This window comes from Mobula hypostoma, chromosome X1 (genome assembly GCF_963921235.1).
Source record: "Mobula hypostoma chromosome X1, sMobHyp1.1, whole genome shotgun sequence".
NCBI classification, from domain to species: Eukaryota; Metazoa; Chordata; class Chondrichthyes; order Myliobatiformes; family Myliobatidae; genus Mobula; species Mobula hypostoma.
Window position 1 is genome coordinate 18,620,368 of NC_086128.1, and position 17,876 is coordinate 18,638,243.

The 17,876-nt window shown below is 43.8% G+C and overlaps 1 long non-coding RNA gene across 2 annotated transcripts in view; it reads right to left on the reverse strand.

Moving 5' to 3' along the window:
- The window catches only part of LOC134340118 (uncharacterized), a 57,471-nt gene that overhangs the window by 30,929 nt on the left and 8,666 nt on the right, over positions 1-17,876 (reverse strand). Inside the window, exons 2-3 of one of the 2 annotated variants that reach the window (XR_010016488.1) lie at positions 16,887-16,962; positions 9,816-9,878 (exon numbers count right to left, since the gene is read on the reverse strand). This is a non-coding gene — a long non-coding RNA (uncharacterized LOC134340118). The remainder of the gene's footprint in view (positions 1-9,815; positions 9,879-16,886; positions 16,963-17,876) is intronic. The other variant, XR_010016487.1, reaches the window with a different exon arrangement.

Consider the following 17,876-nt stretch of genomic DNA (forward strand, 5'->3'; position numbering starts at 1 on the left):
TGTAGTGAGGTGACCAGAACTGAGCACAGTACGCCATGTGGGGTCTGACCAGGTCCTATATAGCTGTAACATTACCTCTCAGCTCTTAAACCCAATCCCATGGTTGATGAAGGCCAATGCACCATATGCCTTCTTAACCACAGAGTCAACCTGCGCAGCTGCTTTGAGTGTCCTACGGACTCGGACCCCAAGATCCCTCTGATCCTCCACACTGCCAAGAGTCTTACCATTAATACGGTATTCTGCCATCATATTTGACCTACCAAAATGAACCACCTCACACTTATCTGGGTTGAACTCCATCTGCCACTTCTCAGCCCAGTTTTGCATCCTATCAATGTTCCGCTGTAACCTCTGACAGCCCCCACACTATCCACAAGACCCCCAACCTTTGTGTCATCAGTAAATTTACTAACCCATCCCTCCACTTCCTCATCCAGGTCATTTATAAAAATCATAAAGAGAAGGGGTCCCAGCACAGATCCCTGAGGCACACCACTGGTCACCGACCTTCATGCAGAATATGACCCGTCTACAACCACTCTTTGCCTTCTGTGGACAAGCCAGTTCTGGATCCACAAAGCAATGTCCCCTTGGATCCCATGCCTCCTTACTTTCTCAATAAGCCTGGCATGGAGTACCTTATCAAATGCCTTGCTGAAATCCATATACACTACATCAACTGCTCTACCTCCATCAGTGTGTTTGGTCACGTCCTCAAAAAATTCAATCAGGCTCATAAGGCACGACCTGCCTTTGACAAAGCTATGCTGACTATTTCTAATCATATTATGCCTCTCTAAATGTTCATAAATCCTGCTTCTCAAGATCTTCTCCATCAACTTACCAACCACTGAAGTAAGACTCACTGGTGTGGCATCACTCAGCCAGATTTTCAATCTCCCTCCTGTATGCAGATTTATCACCACCATTGGTTCAACCAATGACAGTGATGTAATCAGCAACATCAGCAAACTTGAATATGGCATTGGAGCTGTGCTTAGCCACACAGTCAAAAGTGTAAAGCGAGTAGAGCAGTGGGCTATGCACACAGCCTTGTGGTGCACCTGTGCTGATGGAGATCGTGGCAGAGATGGTGTTGCAAATCCAAACTGACTGGGGTCTACAAGTGAGGAAATTGAGGATCCAATTGCACAAGGAGATAGTGAGGCCAAGCTCTTGAAGCTTGTTGATTAGTTTTGAGAGGATAATGGTATTGAGATGGTGAGCTGTAGTCAATGAAGATCATCCTGATGTATGCATCTTCGCTCTCCAGATGTTCCAGGGTTGAGCGAAGAGCCAATGAAATCTACTTCATCTACAAGTTTGCAGATGATACCACTGAAGTGGGCAGTATATCAAATAATAAGTCAGAGTGCAGGAAGGATATAGAGAGTCTAGTGACATGGTGTCATGACAATAACCTTTCCTTCCGTGTCAGCAACACAAAAGAGCTGATCATTGATTTCAGAAAGGGAGGTAGTGTACATGTCCTGTCAGGATCAATAGCATTAAGGTCAAGAGGGTTGAGAGCATCAAGTTCTTAGGAGTGAATATCACCAATAGTTTGTCTTGGTCCAGCCATGTTGAAACCATAGCAAAAAAAAGCTTGTTAGTACCTCCACACTCTCAGGGGGCAAAGGAAATTTGGCATGTCCCTATCAACCATTATTAATTTTTATTGATGCACTATAGAAAGCATCCGATCTTGCCTTCACTACCTTGTTGTGACCTTGCAGTTTATTGAGCAGGGCTTGTTTTGCTGTTGTTGTTTTGGGGATTGTTGGGTCCTGTTTTATTGTGTTACGCCACGTATTGTGGGCATGTTATTTTAGCGCCAGAATAAGTGGCAACACTTGCAGGCTGCCCCTAGTACATACTTGTGTTAGTTGTAAATAAATCCGAATCTTGCGATGACTACCATGCCTCCCACACTCCAGGGAGAACAAAGCCAGCCTATCCAATCTCTCGTTGAAACTAAAGCCCTCCATTTCAGACAATATCCTGGTGAATCTCTTCTGTGCTCTCTCTACCACAGCCTTTTCCTCACTCCGATTAGGTAATAAAATACCAAGTTGCTCATTCCGGTCCTGGTTGCCTTGATTCCCTCACAGTCATACAACTGACAGTGCTCTAATTAAGGCTATTCTTGTTGTTTTGGCTGAAATCTGACAGAGCAAAACAATCAATATAACAAGAATATTCAGAACTAGACACTCTTGGAAACATACCACACAAATTGGGTTTATCTAACCAGTGACTCCTCAGCAGATTACAGCTCATTAGTTGAAAGCTGAAGTTAATTTGGTAAGAGCTTAAATGAAGCTGGTCCTCATCAGCTGGCCTGTTTAGTAATGGCCAGAATTTGAACCACTGCAGTTTTAGTTCTGAGAATAAATTACAGACAACTTCTGACACAAAGTTTAAAGCACTTAATTTCCAACTATTTTACCAGCATGGGAAAACACAGTTGACTGACAGAAGATTAATTTTATCTGCAGTTAGTTTTTTGTAAAAAGTTCCGACAAGCTTGCTTATATTAGGCAAGTTTTCAATAGGAAATAGCAGAATAAATAGAAACCATTTGTCATTTTAATGGAGCCAAATCTCTTATTTTTCAATTTTATTTCTTTCTAACATGTTTCATTGCCATTAGACAATTACTTTGAGACACTAACAACTGTAATTTAATTATTTGTCAAATTAACATAAATTTAGAAGTTAATAAAAATTTAAAGGCTTTGTTTCAGCAAAAAAAAAATTCTCTTGAAATTTAAACAACAGGAATTCTGCAGATGCTGGAAATTCAAGCAACACACATCAAAGTTGCTGGTGAACGCAGCAGGCCAGGCAGCATCTCTAGGAAGAGGTACAGTCGACATTTCAGGCCAAGAAGGGTCTCAGCCTGAAACGTCGACTGCACCTCTTCCTGGAGATGCTGCCTGGCCTGCTGCATTCACCAGCAACTTTGATGTGCGTCTCTTGAAATTTACCTCATTTTCTTCTGTGAGTCACCTTATTTTCCACATTTGTAACCAACTTAACCCTTTCTAATTCCTTCCTGTTGAGTGGGATGGGCTTGGAAGAGTCCAGTGGGGCATTTCTCCAGTGGAGCCCTGCTCCCTTTAATAATGAGAATGGAAATGTTGGAAGGGGTGAATTTGAGGCAGATTGAGAAAGTTACAGCAAATGACATACCCGTAAAGGACAAAATGCTACCTGTATATTTGTTAAATTTAAACACAAATTTAAAAACACTTTACTCTAAGAGTGTGCAGTGCAGACTGCTGGGTGCATGCATGAGGCAAAATCAATAGGGATGATTAAATTGTAGCTGGAGTTTATATTATCAAGAAGGCCTCTGATAGGGCTAAATGTTTGCTTACATTACATTTGACAGAAACTGGAGGGCATTAAGAAATTTTCAGGATTATGATCACAGCAGAATCAAGTAATCAAGCTCTGATATAGCGTCTCAGAGTGATACATACACTGACTATCCCTTTTCCTTTAAGTATGCTGTTATTGAGTTCCTCCAAGTTTGTTTATTGCTATAGTTGCTTTTACAGAGGTTTTTATTTCAAAATATACTTTATTCAAAAATAAATATATACAATAAACCATTCAATAACTTTCCATCCTTACATACATTTCCATTATAGTCAGTACATATCCGTATTTATAGCCACCCATGTGGCACTCCAGTAGTTCAGCTTAGCATATCATTGTTGAGGGGTATACTCCCCGCCCCCCGACCCCTCTCACTCCCACGGGTGGAGAAACCTATACTGTGGTCCTTCCCCACCGGGCCCTTGCGGTGGCTGCACCGAGTTTCAGTGCGTCCCTCAGCACGTATTCCTGCAGCCGAGAATGTGCCAGTCGGCAGCATTCTCCCACGGACATCTCCATGTGCTGGTAGATCATCAAGTTTCGGGCCGACCAAATAGCATCTTTCACCGAGTTGATGATCTACCAGCAGCACCGGATGTTGGTCTCCGTGTGCGTCCCCGGGAACAGCCCGTAGATCAGAGAGTCCTGTTATGCAGCTGCTGGGGATGAAACGTGACACCAGCCCATCCATCCTCCTCCACACCCTCTTTGCACACTGTCAGTTCGCAAAGAGGTGGGTCACAGACTCCTCCTCACTCCAGTCCTCCCGTGGGCAGCGGGGTGTGGAGACGACGTTCCGGGCGTACAGGAGGGATCTGACTGGGAGGGCCCCTCTCACCGCCAGCCAGGGTGGTAAGATCTGGCGATGAGACATTTTGCCAGATGAACTGGACGGTCTGTTCAGGGAACCACCCCACTGTGTCCATCACGTCCTTCTTCTGCAGTGCCTGCAGGACATTACATGCCGACCACTGCCTGATGGCCCTGTGGTCAAAGGCGTTCTCCTGGAAGAACTTTGCTACGTAGGACAGGTATGGCGGCAATGACCAGCTGACTGGGGCGTTGCGCAGAAGTGGGGCCAGACCCATCCTTCGTAGCCAGGGCAACAGGTAGAACCTGGGCACATAGTGGTACTTGGTGCCCACGTATCTGGGTTCTACACACAACCTGATGCAGCCACATACAAAGCTGGCCATCAGGGTGAGGGCGACATTGGGGACGTCCTTGCCCCCATTGTCCAGGGATTTGTGCATGACAGTCCGTCTCACCCGCTCCATCTTGGATCCCCAGACGAATCTGAAGGCAGCTCGGGTGATTTCCGAGCTGTAGGAGCGGGGGACGGGCTACACCTGCGCCAAGTACAGCAGCCCTGAGAGCACCTCACACCACAGCTGTCCATTTCAAATGCTTGAAATTGTCCTTGTTCTAGTGGTAATGTAGTTGTTGGCGCAACGCTCTTACAGTGCCAGCGGCCCAGGTTCAATTCTACTGCTGTCGCTATAGTTTGCACCTTCTCCCCATGATTGTAAGGGTTTTCTCTGCGTGCTCTGGATTCCTTCCGCATTCCAAAGACATGCAGATGGCTTAACTGGTCACATGGATGTAATTGGGCTGCATGGGCTCGTTAAGCTTCAAGGACCTGTTACCGTGTTATAAAGATATACAAGTTTTTCCACTGTATCTCGGTGCATGTGATAATAACAAACCAATTCAAATTCCATAGGAGACTGTGGAATGAGGAGGTAGATTAGTCTGGGGGCGATGTCTCAAAAAGGTGGCATTCATCATTAAGCACCCCCAATATGCACACTCAACATGTTAGGAATGGCTTCTTCCCTTCTATCATCAGATTTCTGAACAGTCTATGAACTCTTGAACACTACCTCACAATTCCTCTTCTGCATTATTTATTAATTTTATTTTTAATGCAACATAAAAATTGTCTTGCACTGTGCTGCGCCACAAAACAACAAATTTCATGACATATGTCAGTGATAAAAAAAACTTGATTCTGATCTTCAAGTAATCAACATTAGCTTTAAGTAGACTTCACTGTCCCCCTGCACAGTCATTCAATAGCCTAATTAGTACTGATTACTTTGCAGCATTCATGTAAGTAAGCCACTACAATGAAGTTTGCATGCTGCTCTCCACCCAAGCAACCAGCAATTCGTTAAAAGCACATCACAATTCCCTAACCCATTTTCATGGTAATGAATTAACTCTTGCTGTTATCCATTCAATTGAAACTCCTTCTAGGAGAATATTTTATTGTTGTTTTGCCTCTTTAATAACAAGTTAAAACACACTGCATGAAACTTAATCTGTTGTAATTTAAAACCTCTGAAAAGTATTAGAATTCCAATCCTAGTATTCCCATACAAATCTTCATGAACCCAGCAGTTTCCATAACAACAGAAATGAAACAAGAGTTGAAGTTTGTGAAAGTGCACCAAGTTTCCATGCTGGAGCACTCCTTCTTAAATTTCTCTCTTCTCACTGTTAACGTCGGGCAGGAGGTCCAAAAGCCTGAAGTCCCACACCACCAGATTCAGAAACACCTACTTTCTAACAAACATCAGTTCTTGACCTGACCTGCACTACCCTAACCTGGGATTTCCTTGCACTATCTTCAATTTGCCTCCGATTGCAATTTCATTGGTACTCAGCTCTTTTTGTGTAGTCTTTTTTTCTCTCACAATCTTGTACACCTTCTGTATAATATGTGCTGTGTGATGTCTGTACCTACATGTCTGTGGTGCAGCTGCTAGATTTTCGCTGTACCTGTAAATCACCGCACTTGTACACATGACAATAAACTCATTTTGACTTAAGTATATTTTATTCATCAAATATGCACAAATGCAATTAATACACAGGGATGATTCCACAGGGACCAGTCCCTCAGTTTCCAGTGGCAACAAGACCCTAGACTGTGATCCTTCCCCGCAGAGACTTAGCATTCTCCTAGTAAAACTTGCTCCTGGGGCAGGCAAAGATAGTTATCTGTGTGTCCTGGGATCAGAAAGCAGAGGATGCCGCCTGGGCAGACTGGCTTGCGATGTCTATGCCAGGGTAACACACAGTGTCAAGTACCATGGAGGTGTTTCAAGAACGTTGGGCATCGCAGGAATAAATACCACCCTTGACAAGGATGGAAATATTTTAATTTTGTTGATGTTACTGATTGTGTTAGTCACTATAATTGTTTGTGTTATAGTAGTATTGTAGAATATAATTTGTAATAAATGTATTTTTGTAAATAAAAAGAGACTTAGCACCAAGCTTCAGTGTGTCCCTCAGCATGGATTCCTGCAGCCTGGAATGTGTCATTGGGCAGCATTTCTCCACACACATCTCCTTACACCAGAACAACAAAAAGTCTTGGGTAAACCATCAAATAACACCAATAGATCATCAGCTCAACTTTCACCAAGTTGCTGACCTTGCAGCAGTGCTTGATAGCTGTCTTGGTGTGCGATCTGGGGAACAGCCTGTAGATCAGTGTCCTCTGTTAAGCAGCTGCTTGATAAGGACCTTTGCATCAGATATATAGTCCACCAGGGTGGTAAATGCTCGCGAGACTCTGGCTGTGCAGGAAGAAGCTGGTGGGGAGAACTCCTCTCACTGCCAGCCAAGTGACATTGCGGTGCTTGTTGGTGAGTTCTTGGTAATCTGCCAAGAGAGTTTGACTGTCTGCTCAGGGAACCACCCCACCAAATCCACTGTGTCCTTCTCCCACAGGACCTGCAGAAAGCTCCTTCCTGATCACTGCCTGACAGAAGTGTGGTCCAAGGTGTCTGAACGTAGAACAAGTACAGCACAGTCCCTTCGGCCCATGATTTTGTGCTGACCTTATAACCTACTCTAACCATTCCATCCTACACAGCAATCCATTTTTCTATCATCCACATTTTTCTGAAAGAACCTTTCCATGACAGACAGGTAGTCCAGCTATGTACAACAGAGCAGGACATTGTATTGCAACAAGTCCAGGCTCTTCCTTGCCAATCCCGGGGATACACTTCTCTCTTTTTAAACAGACTCCAATTTCACTGTGATGACATCCGTAACACAGGTACATAAGTTAAAGGAAGTTTACAATGGAACCCAGATTAAAGAATACTTGCAGCACAAAAACTGTGTAATGACTTAATCTGTAGGAACAGTTTGCAAATCAAGCATTTCGCTGAACCTCAGTACATGTGATAATACTAAACCAATTCTAATATCATTAAACAGAACAGTTTGGAAGCAACACACAAAGTTGCTGGTGAACGCAGCAGGCCAGGCAGCATCTCTAGGAAGAGGTGCAGTCGATGTTTCAGGCAGAGACCCTTCGTCAGGACTAACTGAAGGAAGAGTTAGTAAGAGATTTGAAAGTGGGAGGGGGAGGGGGAGATCAGAAATGATAGGAGAAGACAGGAGGGGAAGGGATGGAGCCAAGAGCTGGACAGGTGATTGGCAAAAGGGATATGAGAGGATCATAGGACAGGAGGTCTGGCGAGAAAGACAAGGGGGGGGGGAACCAGACGATGGGCAAGGCGTACAGTCAGAGGGACAGAGGGAGAAAAAGGAGAGTGAGAGAAAGCATGTGTGTATATAAATAAATAACAGATGGGGTATAAGGGGGAGGTGGGGCATTAGCAGAAGTTAGAGAAGTCGATGTTCATGCCATCAGGTTGGAGGCTACCCAGACGGAATATAAGGCGTTGTTCCTCCAACCTGAGTGTGGCTTCATCTTTACAGTAGAGGAGGCCATAGATAGACATATCAGAATGGGAATGGGACGTGGAATTAAAATATGTGGCCACTGGGAGATCCTGCTTTCTCTGGCAGACAGAGCGTAGGTGTTTCCAGCATCTGCAGAATTCCTGTTGTTTGCATTTTTAAAGAACAGTTTGGAAATGCTTTTATGCAAGACAACTTTTACAGTATGTCATGCAAAAGGATGCCATTTAAAACTAATCAAAGTTGAAATGTCAAAGTAAATTTACTGTCAAAGTACATACATGTCATTCTTGTGGATATTCACAATAAATACAAAGAATCACAATAGAATCAAAAACTACACAAAGATGGACAAACAACCAGTGTGCAAAAAAAAAAGCAAATTGGGCAAATACAAAGAAAAAAATAATAATGAATAAACAAGTAATAAATATTGAGAGGTTGAGTTGTAAGAGTCCTTGAAAGTGAGTCCATAGGTTATGGAATCAGTTCAGTGTTGTGGTGAGTGAAGTTATCCACTGACGGTTGACAGGTAATAACTGTTCCTGAACCTGGTGGTGTGAGGCCCAAGGCTCCTGTACACCCTCGATGATGGCAGCAGTGAGAAGGGAGCTGGGCCTGAATGGTGGGGGTCCTTGATGATAGATGCTGCTTTCCTGCGATAGCGCTCCACGTATATGAGCTCAATGGGCTTTACCCGTGATGGACTGGGCTGTGTCCACTACTTTTCATAGAAATTTCCATTGAAGGACTTTGGTGTTTCCAACCAGGCTGTGATGCAACTAGTCAGTATAGTCTCCACTGTGCATCTATCAAAGTTTGCCATATTTTCAGATGACTTGCTGAATCTTCACTAACTTCTAAGTAAGTAGAGGCACTGCCATGCTTTCTTTGTCATGGTACCTATATGCTGGGCCCAGGACAGTTGCCCTCATTTGATAACACCAAGGAATTTGAAGTTGCTGACCCTCTCCACCTCTGATGAGGATTGGCTCATGAATCTCCTGTTTCCTCCACCTGAAGTCAATAAACCCCTCTTTGGTCTCACTGAAATTGAGTGAGAGGTTATTGTTGTGGCACCACTCAGCCAAATTTTCAATATCCTTCCTATATGCTGATCCTTTTGATTCGGCCAACAACAGTGGTGTCACCAGCAAACTTAAATATGGTATTGGAGCTGTGCTTAGCCTCACGGTCATAAGTGTAAAGTGAGTTGAGCAGGGGGCTAAGCACACAACCTTGTGGTGAACTTGTGCTGATGGCACGTATGACTTGAGTTTGTTTCACCTGATGAAAGACCTTTTAAACAATAAAAACAGAGCAACTGAAGATATGTATTCCAAGCGGATGTTAAAGATTCATTTGAAAAATTTTCCATAAGACATAGGAGCAGAACTATACCATTTCACTGATCAAGTCTGCTCTGCCATTCAATCATGAACGATTTATTTTCCTTCTCAATACCATTCTGCTGCCTTCTCTCTTTAACCTTTGATGCCCTTACTAAGCAAGAGCCTATAACCTCCACTTTAAATATACCCAATGGCTTGACCTCCAGGCATCTGTGCCGATGAAGTCCACAGATTCACCACCCTCTGGCTAAAGAAATTTAACCTCATCTCAGTTCTAAAGGGCCAGCCTTCAATTCAATGGAATTAAGTGCTACAGGACGATTAGTCAATGAAGCACCTTACCATGCTCTTCTTCGGCACCAGTATAATTGAAACCTCCTTGAAGTTGGTTGGTTCCTCAGACTGCTAAAGCAAGAGATTAAAGATGTCAGTAAATACTCCAGCCAGCTGACTAGCGTAGGTCTTCATTACTCAGCCAGGTACACCGCCTGGGCTAGATGCTTTCTGTGGGTTCACCTGTCTTAAGGATGCCCTTACGTCAGCCTCAGAGATTGAAATCACTGGGTCATTGGAAGCTGGGGGGAGGTGCAGCTCACAAAGTTGCCTCCATGTTCTGTCGGTCAAAACAGCTCATCTGGGAGTGAAACCTTGTTTCACACGTCACTTGGTTTCACTTTGAATGCTATCACCTCCTACAAACCACAGCTGTCAAGCATCCTTCAGTGATTCCAGTTTGGGCCAGAATTGCCACTCTGCATGTGAGATGGTTTTTAGAGTCATAGAGAAGTACAGCACAGAAACCAGCCCTTCAGCCCATTTAGTCATGATGAAACCATTTAAACTGCCTACTCCCATCGACCTGCACTGGGACCATAGTCCTCCATATCCCTACTATTTATGTACCTATCCAAACTTCTCTTAAACATTGAAATCGAGCTCACATTCACCACTTGTGCTGCCAGCTCATTCCACACTCTGATGACCCTCTGAGTGGAGATTCCCCTCATATTCTCCTTAAACTTCTCATCTTTCACCCTTAACCCATGACCCCTGGTTGTAGTCACACCCAACCTCAGTGGAAAAAGCCTGCTTGCATTTACTCTATCTATACCCCTCATTTTTGTATACATTTATCAAATTTCCTCTCAGTCTTCCACGTTCTAAAGAAGACAGTGCAAACCGATTCAATCTTCCCTTACAACTCAGGTCCTCCAGACCCAGCAACATCCATGCAAGCAACACACATCAAAGTTGCTGGTGAACGCAGCAGGCCAGGCAGCATCTCTAGGAAGAGGTACAGTCGACATTTCAGGCTGAGGCCCTTCGTCAGGACTAACTGAAGGAAGAGTGAGTAAGGGATTTGAAAGTTGGAGGGGGAGGGGGGAGATCGGAAATGATAGGAGAAGACAGGAGGAGGAGGGATGGAGCCAAGAGCTGGACAGGTGATTGGCAAAGGGGATATGAGAGGATCATGGGACAGGAGGCCTAGGGAGAAAGAAAGGGGGAGGGGAACCCAGAGGATGGGCAAGGGGTATATTCAGAGGGACAGAGGGAGAAAAAGGAGAGAGAGAAAAAGAATGTGTATATAAATAACGGATGGGGTACAAGGGGGAGGTGGGGCATTAGCGGAAGTTAGAGAAGTCAATGTTCATGCCATCAGATTGGAGGCTACCCAGATGGAATATAAGGTGTTGTTCCTCCAACCTGAGTGTGGCTTCATCTTTACAGTAGAGGAGGCCGTGGATAGACATATCAGAATGGGAATGGGATGTAGAATTAAAATGTGTGGCCACTGGGAGATCCTGCTTTCTCTGGTGGACAGAGTGTAGGTCACCTCCCCCTCGCACCCCATCTGTTATTTATTTATATACACACATTCTTTCTCCCTCTCCTTTTTCTCCCTCTGTCCCTGTCACTATACCCCTTGCCCATCCTCTGGGCTTCCCCCCCTCCCCTTTTTCCTTCTCCCTGGGCCTCCTGTCCCATGATCCTCTCATGTCCCTTTTGCCAATCACATGTCCAGCTCTTGGCTCCATCCCTCCCCCTCCTGCCTTCTCCTATCATTTTGGATCTCCCCCTCCCACTTTCAAATCTCTTACCAACTCTTCCTTCAGTTAGTCCTGACGAAGGGTCTGAGCCCGAAACGTCGACTGTACCTCTTCCTAGAGATGCTGCCTGGCCTGCTGAGTTCACCAGCAACTTTGATGTGTGTTGCTTGAATTTCCAGCATCTGCAGAATTCCTCGTGTTTGATTTATAACATCCATGTAAATTTTCTCTGCACTCTTTCAACCTTGTTTACAGCTTTCCTGTAGGTAAATGACCAAAGCTGCAAACAAACTTCAAATTAGGCCTCACCAATATCTTATACAACTTCAACATAACATCCCATTCATCTTCTGTACTCAATACTTTGAATTATGAAGGCCAATGTGCCAAAAACTTTAATGTGTACATTAAACATCCTGAAATGCTTTTTGCATTTGCATTTACTTGGGAGTCAGAGACTGAGGCTACAGAATGGAGGCAAAAGAGTAGCAAGGTCACGGACCTTATCTCGATTATAGAAGAGGAGGCGCTGGCTGTCTTCAGGTGAATTAATTTGGATAAATCCCCAGGGCTTGACAACGTACCCCTTTAGACCTTGTGGGAAGCTCGTGCAGAAATGGCAGCAGCTGTGGCAGAGGTATTTAAGACCATACGCGAGGTGCTGCAGGACTGGAGCGAGGTGCTGCAGGACTGGAGGATAGCTAATGTTGTTTTGTTGTTCAAGAAAATGCTCTATGAAGAAACTAGGAAATTATATGCCAGTGAGCCTGACTCTGTAGCTCAATAATTTGTGGAGATTTTCGTCTACCTGTGAATGGCATAGCCTACTCACACTGAAGATCTAACTGAAGATTTGAGGCCCTTTTTGGTACTAATTGAACAAAGATTGAAGTAGTGTTACTTACTGAGTGGGCACCCTTGTTCTGAAACTCCTGGTAACTCTATCTATTGTAGAGTACTTATCAACTCTGTAAGGCAGTGCACTCGCCACCTCAGAATACACAGCAACCAGAAAGGATTGTTCGGTTATGTTGAGGAAGGGTTGGTGTGGTTTTAGCCAAATCCACCTAATAGTCTGAGTGTACAGCAAGCAAGAAATGGTTGCTTTAAAGCCTGAATCACAGTAAACAAAATTTACATTACTGTAGCAACACACAAAGGAACTGGAGGAACTCAGCAGGTTAGGCAGCATAAATTGGAGGGACACACACAAAATGCCAGAGGAACCTCAGCAAGTCAGGCAACATCTATGAAGGCAAAAAAAGGTTGACATTTTGGGCTAAGACCCACTCTGATGAAGGGTCTCAGCCTGAAACATCGACTGTTTATTTAAGACCATAAGATATAGGAGCAGAAGCAGGCCATTTGGCCCATCAGGTCTGCTCCACCATTCAATCTTGGGCTGATCCAATTCTTCCAATCATCCTCAGTCCCCTGCTTTCACCCCATAGGGAAATGGAGGGTTGACCTTTTGGATCAGAGACCCTTTGCATTTCATAATGTGCCTTTCACTTAATGCTAGCTACCTACATTCTTGGTCAGCTATAAACAAAAAAATTAGTCAAGTTGGGAAGGAAAGGTCACTGTTTCTGCAATATAGCAAGTTTAGAGTGGTTGTGCTTTCTAGTCTCCTTTTTCTAGTTATCATCACTGCCTCACAAACTCTGCTGTCCCCAACAGCATCACCTGTGTAGTCCAGGGGAGTGAAATGTTCTGACACAAGACCATGATTAACAGCTATGCCAGGAGGGGAAGCTACGCTGCTACAGAGGCAAAGGCTTTGGTTGGTTACGTCATACACAGGGACAACAGTCAATCACCTGCGAGTGCTCAGTACAGAGAATATGGTCACCAAACTAGGCCTGTGCACATTCTGAACTATACACGTGGAAAATGTATCCAATATACTCCTACACGAGTGAAAACCGAGATTTTTCAAAGTCGTTCTTCCCAGTTTTACTTGCTTCTGTTTCTTGATGTTCATCTTTTGCTTCCTGGGGAAGTTCAGAGTGGAGAAGGCCAGTCTTCACAGAATGCACTTGCAACAGCAGCAGTTGTGTGCTGCACATAACGTGATGCCCCTTGATCACAAGCTGCTGTCTTGCCTGCTCACGATGTGAAGGGTGTTAATTCAACAATTATTACATTTATACAATTCCTATTTAGCAATACTGTTGTGTGAGAAACTGTTTATAGCTCCAAGTCTGTATCTTGCATACTAAGAATGCAACCATGGTTCTACATGGTGTAGTGAGTCTGTGCAATTAATCACACACACAAGGCCAACTTGTTGCACCTTACAACAGCCACCACAAGAGTCCCCTGACAAAATGATCTGCTGAACGTTTGCCAAGCCTGACTGCTTAACATCTCAAGTCGTGTCAGATAACTATATTCAAGATAAAGCATCAAAGAGCAACCACTCGTGTTCAATGAGGGGGTCAGATCATTTACTTTTCTTAACAATGCCAGGGACGTCAAAAGTACTCTGAGACCAAATCTGGGGTTATCACCCTGTGATAAGTTTCTTCACTAGACTGTTCTCACAATAGCTGTCCCATATTTTTATTAAAGGAGTAGTACTAGTCCATCCATAAATTAGCAGTCACACCAAAAGGCTGGCAGGGACATGAAATAAAGGTATTTCACACTGATAAAATCACTCAACATATTTCCTGTCAGCTTCATTTCAATCAGGACCAACAATCCTTTGGTGACGTTAAGGATCACTGCGTTGATGTTGTACCTTACTTATGTCAAAGTGTTGCAAAGCACTTTGTAACTGAGTGTTATTTAGAGTGCAATGACTGCACCATCACTGATAGCAGAACTCCCATACGTGAGCCTGAAGAAATGAAAAACCTGCTGCACAGCTCAAGGACTGTGAACCAGTAGACAAAACAAATGTCTTCGTTCTCATTAGCTGGTGAAAGAGGTTTCCTGAATTTCATCCTTCTGGATTGAAATAATCAAAAGGAGACATAACAAAAGTCCTGATGATAATCTGCTAAACAGATATCATTTCTAAATGAAGTTATTCGTGGGATGGTCTTTGATAACACAGAAGAGGAGTAGTCTGTGTCCTTGAAGTGTAGTGGGCTCAGTTCAATGCCCGACTGGAATGAGACATAATTAGTGAGAAATAGTTTGATTCTGTAAAATAGCAAAAAAAGACTTTGAAGGCACGCGGTGAGTTGGTGCCACCTGTAGCCTTGCGATAGAGCCAATGAGGAGTGGACATGGTAGTGTAGCGCTAATATAGCGCCAGTGACCTGGGTTCAGCTGTGCCACTGTCTGTAAGGAGCGTGTATGTTCTTCCCATGGCCATGTCAGTTTCCTCCAGGTGCTCCGGTTTCCTTCCAAAGTCGTATAGGTTAGTATATTAATTGGTCACATGGGAGTAATTGTGTAGCATGGATTCATTGGGCCAGCAGGGCCTGTTACCATGCTGCATCTCCAAATAAATAAATGGACAAATTGGCCCAGAATCAAAGCAGAATGGTGAAGAACTGTGCAAGGAAAGAATAAAAATGAAGGCTAACAAGCAAGAACTCCAGGAGACATACTATCACAAGGCAGAGCCCTGTGCCTGGGAGAAAGCAAATCAGTCTGAGGGCCAACAGGAGATCCTCTATTTCACTGCTGTGAGTGGGAGCAGTAGTTTGGGCGAGCATTGGTCCAAAAAGAACAACAGAATTGAGGAATTACTCAGATATTTGCATTTGATACCAGAAAATCACGAGTAGCTTGAATTAATTAGGATTTGTACAGTCATTTACTTATCTGAAGTTAGTTGACCAAGGTAAGGGTCAACTCACATTAGAAAAATATAGGAACGGGCCAAAGGTTCCTTCAAGGCTGCTTTCATCATTCATCAAGATCATGGCTAATCTACTTTTCCCAGTACTATCCACATATCCCTTGATTCCAAGAAATCTGTCCACCTCTGTTTTGGTTGCATCAGGGCCTGGTACAGCAATTCCAATGCACAGGAATTCAAATGGCTGCAGAGAGTAGTGGACACAGCACGGCCCATCACAAGCACATCCCTCCGCACCATTGACAGCATCCACAGGAGGCAACACCTCAGGAAGGCAGCATCTATCATCAAGAATTCCCACCATCCAGGCCCCATCCTCTTCTCACTGCTACCGTCAGGCAGGAGGTGGAGAAGCCGGAAGGCCCACACCACCAGGCTTAGGGACTACTACTTTCCTGCAACCATTCGGTTCTTGAACCGACTGGCACAACCCGAAGTTCTTGCACTACCAAGAACTTCGTCTCTGATTATGTCTTCTTTTGCACTGAAGTTCTCTCCTTTTTTCCCCTCTCCTTTCACTATCAGGTATAATTTATATTCTGTGCATTGTTTATATCTATGTGCCTTTACAGCTGCTGCAAGTTTTTGATTGTACCTTTATCTCACTGTATTTGTGCACGTGACAAGAAACGCAACTTGACTTGAATGTTAGCATTCATTTCGAGAGGACTAGAATATAAAGCCAAGGATGTCATTTTGAGGCTTAATAAAGCCTCACTTGTTTTTGTTTTTAAAATGGTTCGGCACAGCCAAGAAGGACCAAAAGGCCTGTTTCTGTGCTGTAGTTTTTCTATGGTTTCTATGTGTGCAGATCAGTGGGACTAGGCAGAAAATGGTTTGGCACAGCCAAGAAGGGCCAAAAGGCCTGTTTCTGTGCTGCAGTTTTTCTATGGAGCATTGTTTTGGGCCCCTTATCTAAGAATGGATGTGCTGACATTGGAGAGGGTTCAAAGGAGCCTCACAAAAATGATTCTGGGATTGAAAGGCTTGTCGTATGGGAGCATTTGATGGTTCTGGGCCTCTACTCACTAGAATTCAGAAGAATGAGAGGTGACATAATTGAAACCTAGCAAATGGTGAAAGGCCTTGATAGAGTGGATGTGGAAAGGATGTTTCTTGTGGTGTGAGAGTCAAAGACCAGAGGAAACAACCTCAGAATAGAGGGGCATCCTTTTAGAATGGAGATGAGGAGGAATTTATTTAGCCAGAGAGTGGTGAATCTGAGGAATTCATTGCCACAGGCAACTGCGTAGGCCAAGTCATAGGGTATATTTAAGGCAGAGGTTGATAGATTCTTGATTAGTCAGGGCATGAAAGGATACATGGAGAAGGCAGGAAATTGTAGCTGAGAGGAAAAATAGATCAGCTACGATGGAATGACAGAGCAGACTCGATGGGCCAAATGGCCTAATACTACTCCTATATCTTATGTTTTATGAAAGAACATAATGACAGATTCCACAGCTGACCAAAATAGAGGATTCAGAAAATTCACCATCCTCTGAGTGGAAAATCCTTTCCTCAGCTTAGTCCAAAAAAACCTACCCGATTCACAAACTGTTCAAATCTTGTTCTGATGTCCTGTTGGAAGACATCCTCCTTACATCCAGCATCTTGATACCTGAAAGAATTTTATACGTGTCAATGAGGTTACCTCTCATCCTTGTCAACTCTTTTATATAAAAAAAAGTCCCACTGGATCCACCCCCCCCCATCTTCTCTACTAATTGCATCAAAGAGCTCCAAAAGATTTGTCAAGCATTACTTTCTCTTCATAATTCCACGTTGACTACGGTCAATACTGTTATTTTTTTTTCTGTTATTACATCCTTCATTAGAGATTCCACCATTTTCCCCACCATTAGCTTGAGATACGCACCCTGTCCAACTCTGACCAATTGCAACTTCATTGGGCACACCGTGTCTACACTGGATATTTATGGACTGGATCCTGTCCTGTGAGAAATCCCATCTGATCAGGCCCTGACAGTTGTGTCAGGTATGAAAACCCATGATACTGTATATTAGAATCTCTTTCATTTGGTCCCAGCAACCTCTAATTAAAAGGCATTTAACATTGGACATGAAGCACCCCAATATAGATTACAGAAAGCTTTAGAGAAGTTTTCAGCTGGTATTTTCAGTGCCACATAGTATCAAACTATTCCACATTCCATTCTTAGTTTTTCCTATGTTCTACCTCAACGAACTTAAGCGTGGACTGTCAAGGTGGCATGCTTTTCACTGCACCATGGTGCATGCGGCAGTAATAATCCAATCACCAATTCATAGTCATTGGGGAGGCAGACATTTCACATTCCCCTCAAATGATGGGCATGTTCAGTGCCTGCCACCCCAATACCTATCTAAAGCTCATAAGCTTACCCACTGATATTAAAGATGTATTTGAGTGCTCTTTCAAAAGACAGGTAATTCAATTTCACTGAGCTTCCCAAATCCAAGCATACCCACAAAAGCTATGCTGTGAGGCCCAGTGTGAGATGAGGCAGCCAGTTCATCACATGATTTCTTTTT